Source organism: Apodemus sylvaticus, chromosome 6 (assembly GCF_947179515.1).
Source record: "Apodemus sylvaticus chromosome 6, mApoSyl1.1, whole genome shotgun sequence".
NCBI lineage: Eukaryota > Metazoa > Chordata > Mammalia > Rodentia > Muridae > Apodemus > Apodemus sylvaticus.
The window spans coordinates 42,367,486-42,381,417 of record NC_067477.1 but is presented as its reverse complement, the minus strand read 5'-3'; the positions used below and the strand labels follow the sequence as shown (position 1 = coordinate 42,381,417).

Below are 13,932 nucleotides of genomic sequence, written 5' to 3'. Positions count from 1 at the left end.
ACACACACACACACACACACGACTCTTGGAGAGGAGAATGTTTCCCTTTAACTTAAATTCTGAGAGGCAGAAAGCTTGAGGCTGTTGTCCTTTTACTGTCTCCTAAAACCTGGGGTTGAAGGTAGAGAAAGGCAGAGAGAAGAGGAGAGTAACCAAGTTCTGGTAACATTATTTCAGCTCCAAATCCAGCTGTGTCTGATGCTAACTCTAATTCTGGATCTTTCCATTCCATGGACCATTGGGTTTCCCTTTTACTAAAGGAATTTGAGACAGATTTTCAGTCCCTAGCAACCAAAGAATCCTTCTGTGTAGTAGTTATTCAAAAGAACATTGATAGTTGAGCAGAATTAAGGATACTAGCCAGCACTAGGCCTATACTGGGCAAACTCAGGTGCACAGACATAGGCATGATCATGTGACAGCGTTGGAGAGCAGCACCAAGAGGTCCCCAGCTGGGACACAGGGGAACTCCAGGCAGGAAGTTTCACTAGCCAGTATCTCCTTTTCAGAACTGAATTGACTGAAAGATTAGACTATTTTCTTGAGTTTCATCTCTGTCACACTCCACTTTGTGTACCCAAGAAAGTTGCTGTTCCCGCATCACAGGTATGTGTAGTTCACTACAGTTTACTCCCTTTCCCTGTGAGTAAAAAGCCTACAGTCGCAAACGCCTCCCACTGGTTCCGTCTACTTTTCCTCAGTGTGTTCATCTAAGTTCTCCAGAGATTAGAACCAAGTGGGCCTCTGGTTTGTTTTGATTTTGTGTTTTAAATATTTTTGTTACCGTACAAAATAATAGATTTTGCTGTGACATTTTCATATGTGCATATTGGCATTTACTCACATAATAGTATTTAGATGTGTATGTGTGAGAGAGGGGGGCAGGGGATGGACTCCAATTCTATTCTATTCTATTCATTTTCTGGAAAATTATATAATTTCAGTTTTCTTTTCAGTCAAAACTCCATTGTGTGTGTATATACCACATTTCTCTATCCATTCATCTGTTTGGTTGGTTTGAGACAGGGTCCCACTCATCATGCAATCAGGCTAGCTTCAGTTCACTATGTATCTCAGGCTAGCCTCCAACTACCTATCTTCTGGCCTTCAGCCCCTGAGTACTGTGATTATTGACTTATGCCAGGATGTCCAACCTAGATCTCTGTTTCTTTCTCTATGTTTTTTTCACGAGCAAGCACCATCAGAGGCTTTGTTGACCTGCTATCATCAGCCAACAGCTACAAAACCTGAAAAGCATCCTCAGAAGAGAGGGGATGCCCACCCATTCCCCCGCTCCATGCACACTATGAACTGAGTGGTTGTGTGGACAGACAGGACCTGCAACTTGAGCTCATCAAGAAACCTGAAGCACAGTAAGGGTTTGGGGCCCTCGACAGTGTTGATCTCTTGTATTTCAGTTGAAATTAGAAAGAAGGTAGTATCCTTGTTGTGGTCTAGAAACAGAATCATAACTGTTGAGAATGAGCACAACTTAAAACTCCTTCACACTGAGCCCACCCGGGCCTGCTGCATATGACCTATGATCATGGGTGAGACTGCCCAGTATCTTCATACTCATGGAAACAGTGCCCTGTTGATCTCAGAGGCTCCCAGATTAAGCCTGGGTCTCTATTTTTAATCTCTCCGGAAATAAGCAAAAAGAGAGAGAGAGAGAGAGAGAGAGAGAGAGAGAGAGAGAGAGAGAGAGAGAGGTCTAATTTCAAACAGACTGGACTTTACATAGGAAATATGTAGGTCCCCTGAGGCACCTAGAAATTGTCTGAAACCCAAGTGTCCCCTTTGTTTCCCCCACACCCTTCTCCAGAGCACGAGGCCACACCCAGGAGGCCTGGGGCTGCAAGAGAGAGGGTTTGCAATCAAGAGTCCAACCTTGCCTTGGACTGGACAAACCTGCCCAGCCAGCTAGCCTACTGTGCCTGAGGGCAGGGGTTCTGGGTGAAGAAAGAAAGGCATTTGCCCACAGCCTGCTCAATGGCTTTGGGAGGATTCTTCTCTCATCCCATTGCTTTTGAGTTTTCTGTTTTTTTTCTCAGCTCTGGGGCTTGTCAAGTTCCAGGCAAGAAAGTATAAAAGGATTCCAAATATCATCATCAAGCCCAACACACACACACACACACACACACACACTTCCTACTCCACCGCATTCCCATCAAAATCCAATTGCACACAGTTCTGGGATCTGGAGCCAAGTGAGGCCCAGTAAAAGCTTTGAAACCCACTCACATGGCCCCTAGCCTTCCATAAGAGCTCCACAGTTCAAGTTCCAGCCAGAATCCTGGGCCTTGCTGGCAACAGTGCTGCTGGATCACTGTGGGAGGTGGGACAAGGCCCTGTGGCCTGCTGTGCCTCAGTTTCCCTACCTGTCAGTTTAGACAACCATGACGACAGCTAATTCTGAATTGTCTGCCTGCTGGTGGGATCAGGCACTGAGGGGGGCTCAGATTTATGGCATGGAAGTCTAAGAAGGAGCCAAAGTGGAGAGTCTAAATTAGGTTGGGTGCCCAGCTCCCAGAAAGGCAGCCAGGGAAAATTAGACACGCTGCTGAGAGAACTATCCCGATGACTTCACCAAAGGATCCTGCTCAGAAACAGCCACTGTTTTATTGTAACTTTCATAGCCTGGGCCAGCTCTTCCTGGTAACGGGAAGTTTGGGGTTGAAGTCGTCCATGTGCCCGGCTGTTATGAAGGTCACCCTGGGAGCTGGGGCTCTTCCAAAGGAAATCAGCATGGGGTTGCTGGCCTTGGCGGAATGGCTGGACAGATGGACAGTCTTTGAGTAAGAAAAAGAAAGTCATGGTTGTAAGGCAGGCAGGGAGGCGTGGCAAGCCCCCTGCTGCAGCTACCTTGGAGGGAGTAAGTCTTTATGGGGTACTTCTGTTGCAAAGCCTCTTGGTCCTATGAAGCCATGTTCACAGCAGTAATCCAAGAGCACAGACAGAGAAAGGGCCTAAGAACTACTACCGTAGTCGACATATGACATATGACATACGACATACGACAACCTCCAGTCCCACATAATTCCCAGCAATGGATTTTCTTCTGATCCACTAAACCCTGCCCATCTTTGCCCTTCTGGCCATCGGTTCCTTTTAATCTTCCATTTATGCAGAAAGCAGCTCCATGAAGTTTCATTCCACCTTTGTCTGCCATTGGAGTGCTTCAGATGATTATGAGAAAGCTTGGTTCCCATTGTGCAGCAAACCAGTCTAACTAGGGTTTGTGGTTTCTAACGGACCCCTGAACTGATGTTTTTCCTTTCCCACCACTGCCAGCTCTCAGCCACTCACCCATCTCCTGCTCATCTCTGTTGGAAACGCTACCGGCCAAGACCAGCCAAACCAAACAGGTGTCAGTGCGCACTCAGACTCTCCAAGGATGAGAGTCTCTTCTGTGGCTACCAGATTGTACCCTGATGCCGGCCAGCTCCTGGCGTCTGCCACTGGCCCTCCCAAGATGGCAGTCTGTGGGGACATAGTTCAGGCACATGATGCAGCTTCTTCCAAGTCTAGTTCCATTGGCAAAATGAAACTCCCTGCCAAAAGAAAGCCAGCTTGTCTGGTCCACGAGGCACCCATAATACCTGGTGAGTCACCCGCCCTGAGATGGCAGGGACCTTTGGAGACTAGTCCTCGCTTGGTGGACTAGTGTGAGGAGAGAGACAAAAGGAAGATGCCCAAGGCAAACGTCAGGGCTTGCAACACAATCTTACTCTAGAAAGCAGCAACAGGGGCAAAGATGCAATGGCAAACTTAAAACAATTGTTCTTGCAAAAAGAAGGTAAGGCAGGAGATTGTACACAGGAACTTAAAAAGAAAATGTAAAGCTTCCCATGACGTGGCTGTCTCACCTCTCCAGCCTGTGTGCTACACCTCTCTTCTGCCCACCTGAATTCATATCCACGGGCCTACACACCTGGGGACCCGCTATCCCTGCCACTGTCTGTCAGTCATCTTCCTCCGAGAGGGCAGTTTCCGACTCCGTCCTCTCTGGCATCTCATCCAGAGGCCTGGAGAGACATCACCTCTTCCCTCCACTCCACATCCTGGCTACTCCTCCCTCCACTTCGTTTCCTCATTGATGGCTACCCTGTCCGACCTTTGATGCAGCCGCACAGGGCCTTGCCTCTCTAATGAGTCTTTGTGTCTCCAACCCCGTCTTAAACAATTTTGTATGCCCCAGGGATACAGGCTCCACAGGGCCCTGAACACTGTCAGGCCTTGGGCAATGCTTACGTATTTGACTGGTTATCCAAGATGGATTTTGAGGAAATGAAAGGATGCACAGCCATGAAGAACTATGGAAAAATTAAATGAAGCCACGAGCCTGGGAGCAGGCGGTTCCTTCTTGGGGGCAGTAGTTTAATGGATTTTCCATTCTAGGCAATCCCCTGATAGCCCTAGAACCCACCCCCCGAGACCCAAGGAAGGAGGTGGTTGGGTGAACTGTGCTCTGCAATCAAACAAGACCATACATGCCGATCCAGGCAAGCTAAACGATGTTAGCTTCACAACCGCAGGTGATGAGAACGGTATTTATGGCTCGATGACATGTCTTAAGTGGTGAGTCCCAGAGGCAAGCATCTGAAGCTGGACATCCTGAGACCCTGATGCTCTGTTTTTGTTCTCCTCCCTGTCCTTCCCTCCCAGAGGCCTGGAACTTTCCATGTAATTTGGATGAAAGCAGAAATCATCTGTTGTTTCTCAGTCCTTACTCATACTAGGGAAGGATTTAAAATCTGCTTTGTAGAAGGGTGGTTGGTAATGAGTGGAAAGATTCTATTGCCTCGAAATGGCATTTGCCGTTACGTCAAAACCTCCTTCAGAAATTTTCACAGTTCTAGGCAGCGACAGAAGCCATTTTGTCCTCTGAGACCCCCCCCCCACCCCAGGGACATGGAGCTAGAATTGGCAGTGGAGAGTCCTTATTGGGAGATGAACACATCTTAGACAAGAAGTTCTGGAGAGTCCAGGTTCACCTGAAAAAGAATTTTATTTGGGGGGTGCTAGAGAGATGGCTAGGTATTTAGAGCATTGGCTGCTTTTCCAGAGGACTCAAGTGCAATTTCCAGTTCCCACATGGCAGCTCACAACCATATGTAACTCCAGTCCCAGGGGATCTGACTCCCTCTTTGGCGTCAGTCAGCACTGCATGTACATGGTACCTATGCATGCATTCAGGTAAAGCACCTATACACATAAAATAAAAATAAATAAATCTTTGTAAAAGAAAAAAACTTTCCTTTTTTCATAAACCTCTTTTTTTTTTTTAATGTTGGATAATAGAACCCAAGGCAAATCTATGAGGAGAGGAACCTAATCCTCTGTCATTTATGACCCAGGGAAAAAAAATGCAGAAATCACTGTTTTCCTTCAGAGCAATGTGAAAAGGACTGGCCAAAGAACAAATTACAAACAGCTACCCAAACATCAGGGAAGTCCCATAGATCATAAGGAATGGAAAATAACCATGAGGTCATCATGCGCATCTCCTCTGGGGCCTGACAGCCAGGACACAGCCGTGCAAACCCCATCTAAGAGTGTCCTGGCCACTGAGTCTCTTGCTTTGCCCTGTGAACAGCATGTCTTCCATACGATCTCAGACAGGCCACAACTACAACCCATGTCCAGAACATTCTCTCCAGGGCAGGTTGGTTGGTTGTTTGTTGGTTGGTTGGTTTTTGCTTTTTCTCACTGTTTGTAAGCAACTCTAAATATTTACCCATAGTTCACCCAACCATGCAGACCAGCACTCTATACTAGCCAGGCCTGATCAAGCTTAAACCTGCACCAATTCCTGTGACAACTAAGGGTAAACTTCTAGCTATCAATACAGGGGAATGTTGGGCCTATTTTCACAGTAAGAAAAGCAAATATAGTTCATCTGTACCAAGAAATCAAACAAAAATAAGGAGCTGAACTAGAACTTTTATCATCAAAGGGAGTATATACAGTGAAATTCACACATAACACACTACACAGACACACACACACACAATAAATACTCAGTGCAAAAACTTTGGAGGATACACAAAATCACAAACAGAAATTTGTTGATAATGTTTCGCAGTTTCCTTCTGGTATTTCTCTTTCTATAGCCACTTCTGTTTTAATGTGTGATGATATCATAAGATGTTATATATCATATGTACAATTATTTATCATAAGATATGCTACATATATATATATATCATGTATACAGTTATCTCCGTGTATACTTGCATTTAAGTATATTCTTACTTTACTACAAATTTCCCAGGAAATGCAAGAAGTCATCAGTTTTGTCTTCTAGTTTCTTCAAAGGATGCTCGCAATGACTCACACACTTCTCCCAAGCAGGCACCACCTCCTAGTCTGTAATGTCTCCCAGTACTACCATGAAATGGTAACTCCATCTATAGGTCAGCCCATACAGAACCCTCATTATGCAGTTCCTTCACCAAAGCCCATTTCTGAGCATTGCATTGGGGGACTAACCTTCAGTCAAGCCTTTGGGAGATACTTCACAGCCAACTACAGTAGTGCCATGAGATGGGTCAGAAGCAACAGAAGGAAGTGGTTAGCTGTCTAGGTACATAGGCGTGAGACAGCTACCTTGGGTCCCTAGTTGGTCCTGATTTCTTATAAGCTCAGTTTGGCAATAGAACTAGTAAAAGACCTGGCCTGGAGTTAGGACTCAGGGACCACAGTCACTAACCAGTTTTCTAAGGCTGATTCGGTCCAACTCAGTTGGGTTCATTCTAAGATGTGGAAGCTCCATCCTCAGTGATCTCCAAACCAAAAGAGTTTAACTTCTTCTACACCACTGTGGTGCATAGGTTATAAAACCTCGACTAAGTAGATTCTGACAAAGCCCAACAATCGGATAATTCTAGACACAGGCCCACTCTATTGGACTATCAGGTTTCTGAGAACTAATTAACCCAAGCGCTGCTCATTCATCTTTTGTCTCCTTGTCTTTGCAATTCTGCATTCTCTAATTCACCTGCCTCACACGCCCTCTTTCCATACCTTGCTCCATGAAGGCTGTTACTAGTAGCAAACCCCCAGGTTTGTGGTAAGAAAGTAGTAGTAGTAGTAGTAGTAGGATCATTAGTATAATTTGGTGGTCTGATAATAATACTAACTATCATCACTATTGTGTATCACTTATGTTTTTTCTTAATGTTCTAGACACTGGATAAGCACTTTTCATATACAGTGTGAACTTCTAACTCAAATGCACAAGCTTGTGGTATGTATGGAATAGCCTATGCGGTGGGTGCCACCATGAACATCATTTTACAGTGAGAGTGGAATTTGTTGAACTCTCACACTGCCGGGGCAGTGCCAGAGTTTAGGATGGTGTGCATGCCTGTACTCGCACAAGCCTTCTAAGGAGACAGGCATGTTGAGACCCCACCCCCACCCCCAGCTGAAGAATGCAGCAAGAGAAGGTATCTCTGCCTCGCTCCGATGGCTTTCAAGTGAAGGTCTCTACAGTCATCCATTCATGCGCTTGGCACCTGAGATAGGCTGACAGTGACAAGCCTGTTGGCCCAATATCCAGGGACTGTGTCTCTACATGCAAGCAGGGCCAGCAGGAGGGCAGCACTAACCACAGAAGTGGTGTGTTCATCTCATGGGGCCATACTAGACCCCGGGGTGGGGGTACTGTTGAAGTGAGAGACCTTTGAAAACACAGGGACTCAGAGAATAACAGAGACCTGTGAGATCCCCCCTCCCCATGCCACCATTTGGCCTTGACAATGGCCCGGTAGAGGAGTCAGGGATGTTCTTTCTTGTGTCACAGTTGAAGAAACTGAAGCTAAAACTAGAAAGAGATTTTTGGAACCTCACACCCCACCTTTCAGCCCCTATTTCAGGTGGTCACATAGAGCACTGTCTTGAGTACCTCGGCATTTAATATGTCAAGCAAAATGGCACTTTTGGTCCTAAACTGGGATTTTCCTGCGGAAACCATCCCCAGACGATCAACCTAGATCACAGACTGTTCCGTTAATTCAAGTGGTGAGGTGCACTCTAGAATCTGAACTGACTGCGTCTGTCTGCGCTACTTCCCCTACTGAATTGTCTACTCTTCTCATGCTGTGGCAGAATAACTGACAGAAACAACCTAAGGGAGGAAGGACTTACCTCAGCTCCCGGCGTGAGGCTGTATAGTCCTCCATGACTTGGAAAACATGGCTGGAGCATTGGTAGCGTGGCAGCTGATTAGATCAATCAGGAAGCAGCTGAAGGCAGTCTGAGAACCAGCAGAGGACCTTTAAGCCCTGCCCCTAGGGCCCTCTGTCTGCCAGCAAGATCCCGTGCCCAAAAGGTTCTACAACGTCCCCAAACAGTGTGACCATCTGGAAACCAAGCGCTCAGCCCAAGAGCATATCCAGCTGTGTGTGTGTGTTGGGGGGGGGGTGCATCGAACATTTAAACCATGGCACCTTCCCTGTCCTCTTTAATGTGGGACCACCATACTGCCATTGCATCCCAAGTCTTCATGGGAAGAAGGGTCTTCATGGAAGGAAAGTTAGGCAGCACTCCTCATGCTCCTTGTTCATTGCTCCTTGTTAGTTCTATGTACTATGTCCTGTAAATCCTGGGTGTAGTAAAGGTCACAGGATTTACAGGACATAGGGCATAGAACCAGAGGCACCCAGATGGGGAGCTAGCTTCTGTAAGTGGGGTGCCTTGTGCATGGATTCACCGCAGGTACCAATGAGCCAAGGAGTGATGTACATGGTGTCCTGACCTTTCCTTGGCCCCCTCCTCCCTGCCCTGGCTTCTAGCCGCTCAAAACTATGTGAGTAATTTTATCTCGACCCCTAAAAATACAGCAAAAAAAAAGTAAATATATTAGATGAAAGTCTCATAGCCAATGTCAGTAATTTCAAAACTCTGTGGGAGGGAAAAGAAAAGCAAGGTTTATGGATGGCTTCCTAAACACTAGTTCTTTACGTCCATTGATTGAATTTCACCCAAATTTCATTGCAAACTTTTAACCAAGACACTGTCATCTTCATTTTGTGCGTTAAGAAGATCAAAGGCTGGGTTAGTGAGGAGGAGACTCAGCAGGTAAAGTCACTTGCTGCCAAGCCTGACAGGCCTGAGTTCTATTCCTGAGACCCATGCGGAGAAAGCAAAACCTGACTCCTGAAAGTTATCTTCTGACCTCCACATGTGCACCATATATGCACGCATATGCGTGTGTACACATACATACACACACATACACACACACTCAGGCACTCATACATGCATGCACACACATTCATACTAATAAACAAATACAATTTTCAAAACATTTTTTTAAAGAGCCAACACTTCAAATGGCAATTTTACTAAAGTTACATAAATGTCAGGGTTAGGTTTTCCCCTCCCCAGGTATGTCTGAGCCCAAAGTTATGATAAGTCTACGTCTGTCTTCATCAAGTGTCAGCTTAGCCATGTATGTGGAGAGACTGACCATGAGCAAACTCTGTAACTTCCTGGTACCTCCATTTCCTGTCTGTAAAATGGGTTTGATGTCATCCGTCTTCATCATCTGTCCCCCAATTCTGGTGATCACATGAGCTCACGAGGAAGGAAGGCCTTTACAAACTCCAAGGGACTATAAATACAACATTAATCCTCACTCTCAATTTCAACAGCAATTTTGGCTTTTCTGCCATCTAATCCTAATTCCATCCAATAATGTGCTCAGTTATACATGTCTGTCTTATTTTCCACATTCTACCCTAAATGGCAGTTTCTGGTGCTGGCTATAAGTTACATCATCTGTGTGGCTTTCTCCCAATAGTTAGTACCTGATCCCCTATAACATGTTTCTTATTGTTGAGTTGTAGGTATGCTGGGAGTTGGTCTGGTATTACACACACACACACACACACACACACACACACACACGAATGCTAAATTCTGAACCCCAAGATCTGGTTGTCATCCAAAGGCTATTCTTATGCACACTGGCCTTTGCTGTGTAAGCCTTGCTTCCCAATTTAAAGCTGAGATGTTAATGAAAGGCCAGAGCCTGTGATTGGGCAGTAGAGAGAGGAAGGTGGGACTTAAGGATCGAGTGATAGATCTCAGGAGAAAAAATGGGATGAGAAGGAAGCAAAAGTCAGAGAGGAGGAGGTCTCCATGAGAATGGATGTATCATGATCACTTGGCCAGAGTGCACCCCGAGGACAGGCTGATGGAGCAGAAGCAGCCTGGGTGACACACCAAAGCAAGTAACAAAGGGTGTATGGTTTGGATATAGGTGAGAACAGCATAGAACCTGCCCAATCTGGCTTATAGTATATAAATAAAATACCAGGTTTCTGTGTCTTTAATAAGGGCTAGCTAGAATAAATAACTCCTTTACATAGGTATTCTATAATGTTCTCCCATCTAGAACCCTTAGGCAGAGATCCATACACAATAATTCCCAGAAGTATGCTAACAAAGGTTTAGCAACTAATTTGCATGAATTGGGCACGATTATTGTTTGACAATTTGTCAAAATAATGAGTAAGAGGAACATGAAACAGCAAAAATGCATGGATACAGGCCACATAGCAATGCTGGAGCAGAAAACACTCTGGCAGCTACAACAGAATCCTGTAAGGGTGACATTGTAGCCATCTCAGTTTAACTCCATAAGTCATCCAACAATGAAATTGCCCAACACATTTCTCGGAATGTATCTGTCATTATACTACATACTGGAGCATTTCAAAACTTCATTTCTTCATAGTTCACTTGACTCCACCTAGTAGGATAATATTCTTTGAAAACTGGAAGAATATTGCCTCCATATTTTATGTTGTTTCCAGTGTCAGTGCTAGAGCTTACAAGTGCTTCTGCATTAGTTGCAGTTACAATGTGCTTCTACGTTAAATCTACCTTATTAGTTTTCATTCACTTCCTTGAGTCTCTCTCTTAAGTTTCTTAATTCCAGATGATGATGATGATCAACAAAGGGAAAACATCAAGCCCGTAGCATAGTTTGCCCATTTCTCTGGTGTAAATATTCTCATCACAGCTGAGTTAGATTGCTAGTGCAACGATACTGAATGTGGAAGTGCAGAGATTGGTTCACAGTAGCAAACCCATACAATACAATTGGATACAATAATAGCTGCAGAACTCTAGAGGCACAGAACAAACTGTGGAGAGACATATTAGGATGTGATTAGGTTGTAGCATCTACGATTTGGGTTTTGAATATTGCCTAATAATGGCTGTCTTTAGCAATGAAACTTGTAAAATTCCTGGAAATTCAGCAATCACCTTTCACAAACCAACTCCTAGACACCCTCCCCTGCCCCTTTCCCTTAGCTCCTTGAGACCCAGGTCTTTGATGACCACACCCATTATTACATAGCTGCAGGCTAGTGTAGGTCCACATGACTGAAAAAACATTAGTCAATGCTTGGCATCTCCAAATAAGCAATGTCAACAGCTTCAGTCCAGTGGAGTGACTTAGTGATCTGTTTCCTTCAATAAACTGTGATTTCTGAACTCAATTCAGGTACCAAAGTGCCGTCCTAAGTAGAGAATGTGGCCCGAAAGCACTCATGATGTAATGGACCCTATTTAAACTTGGCAAGTGGATAGCTTTGTGAGAAATGGATTTTCTTAGGCTGAGTTTAGGAGTTTGGGGTGGTTTTTTCTTAACAGTTAAGCCAAGGCAAAAAATAACCCTTGCAACACATCACTTCACAGCTGGTGAGCCTGGGAGAGGCTATTCTGGGATAGCCAAGCTAAGATGTCACTGTAAACCCCAGGCAAAGGGGAGTTGGGTCGCAGGGTTCTATTTCTGTCTGTGTCACGGACATGCTCAGTAAACCTCCACCCGTTAGTTTCCCAGCTCCAGCCTCACTTTAGCTTCTCCCCAAATCAAGTCAAGTTGGCTTTATCAAGAATATTAGACTCAAATGGTTCTTAGGATCACTACTGTTTAGTTACCGAGGGGGTCAAGGGAAAGGTGGGATGGGATTTCAAAACCTCAGGCTTCACAGTATTCATCTTCCTCTGGGGCAAGTCTGGCAAGAGCTGAGTGTACATGAAATCTTGGTTCTAAAACAAAAACAACAACAACAGACAGACAATGGCCGGTGCGGGAGATTTAGCAGAGGTAGAGGAGAGAATAGGCAAGGCAGAGAGGACAGTGTCTGAACTGCGCTGGGATTCGCCTCCTGTAACTAAGAGCATCTGAAAAGAGGACAAGCAGAGAGGGCAGGCAGGATGGCTAGAGAGCCCTTTGTCCGGGTTGGGCAGGGAGGGGAGCTCCCTAAGTGGGAAAGGATTGTGACTGGTAACGATTCCGAGAGCTGTGTGGACAATGACTGGGATGGCAAGCTTGGAGACAGTCCAGACAACCAGCTAACAGCATGCACTGGGCCCTCCCTCCCTCCTCTTCCTCCTTAGACACCATGGTCCTCAAGTAGCCTCTCGTCCACTGAAAAAGCATGAGCCAGGCTGCGGCTGGAGGAGGTTAGTAGGTCCACATTTCCTGCCATGTCCTGTGTTTGCTCCCCCTTCCTCCCCACACCTGCACATTGAAGGACACTGCTCCAGTGTCAACATCCAAGCAACTGAAACATACAGCTGTCAGTGACTTAGTTCCATCCAGGTAGCAACTAAGACTCAAACCCATCACAGAGCCACAGATCCTGTGCTGAGTCTACAAGGCTCTGTCTCCGTGAAACCTAACTAACTAGTTGACTTTTCTTACCCAGAGGTCAGATACCTTTGGGAAGCAGAAGGTCATGGATCTCTAGAAAGCTATTTGGCGGTCTCTCCAAACATAAACCTCCAGTTCCAGTCATCACATACAAGCTAAAGAGAATCTCGTCCAAAGCGTCTCTGGGAAAGCCCAGACTTCAGAGTCCCAGAGCCAGAAAGTCGGACTTTCCTGTTCAGAGGCAGTCTCTTCCCTTTCAACAGATACCCTTCCTCATTAAGCTAGTTTTGTGCTTTCTAATAACTTTTGCTTATACCACAAAACTGTCATAGGCTATGGAAGCACAAAGGCCTTGTTGGGGGAGGCCCTGGGCCCCTGGAAGTCATTATTCCTTCCTTTAACAATTGTTGAATTAAATATCATAAATATGGTTCCCATCCTGCCCCCCCACACTGCTCCTCGACTGTGTGTGTGCTTGCATACACACACACACACACACACACACACGCACACACACGCACACACACGCACATACACACACGATCTGCAGGACATATGTTCAGAAGAAAGTAGGGATGTGTGGGTGAGAAAAAAAAAAAATCACATGTCCTGAGTCAAGAGCTTGAGCGCCTTAGAGAAGCTGGGGTGGAGGGGTGGGTCTTGTAGTTCTGGAAATGGAATATCCGTAGGATTTATAGCTTATGTGTCTCACAAAGCTTTTCTTAACATATAAAAATCTGTAGCGTATGGCTTTTTTTTTTCCTTTTTGGTATAGAGCAGTAAACAAGAGCTTTGAAAGGGGAAGGAAACCAGGAGAAAGCCAGCTCCATTAGTCACGCAGCTGCATATCCTGTCACAAAGGACCCCAGTTGAGTAATCGCCCAAAATATGCCTGTTATTTTTTTCTGTCAGAAAAAAAAAATGGGGCCTGCCAAAATGTACTGTAGAAAGAAAGAAAGAAAGAAAGCAAGAAAGAAAGAAAGAAAGAAAGAAAGAAAGAAAGAAAGAAAGAAAGAAAGAAAGAAAGAAAGAAAGAAAGAGAGAAAGAAAGAGGAAGAAGGGGGGAAAACTGGTCTTTCAGCCCCACCCCCAGTTGGGGAGGAAAATAAGGAAGAAGCAGGCATAGCTTGGAAGTGTTTTCCCTACTTGTCTTTGCAAGAAGAAGCTCTCAAACTGCTTGTGACAATGGAGCCTCCAGGGCTGGAGGATAGCTGACTCCTTGGACATTCAGAGGACATGCCTTGCATGTC

The 13,932-nt window shown here is 45.4% G+C and overlaps 1 long non-coding RNA gene across 1 annotated transcript; it reads left to right on the top strand.

Moving 5' to 3' along the window:
- Positions 1–528: 528 nt before the first annotated feature.
- Positions 529–5,204, top strand: LOC127688039 (uncharacterized). Its single transcript, XR_007978521.1, has 3 exons — positions 529–606; positions 1,197–1,373; positions 3,295–5,204. It is a non-coding gene; the product is annotated as an uncharacterized LOC127688039 (long non-coding RNA).
- Positions 5,205–13,932: the final 8,728 nt, after the last annotated feature.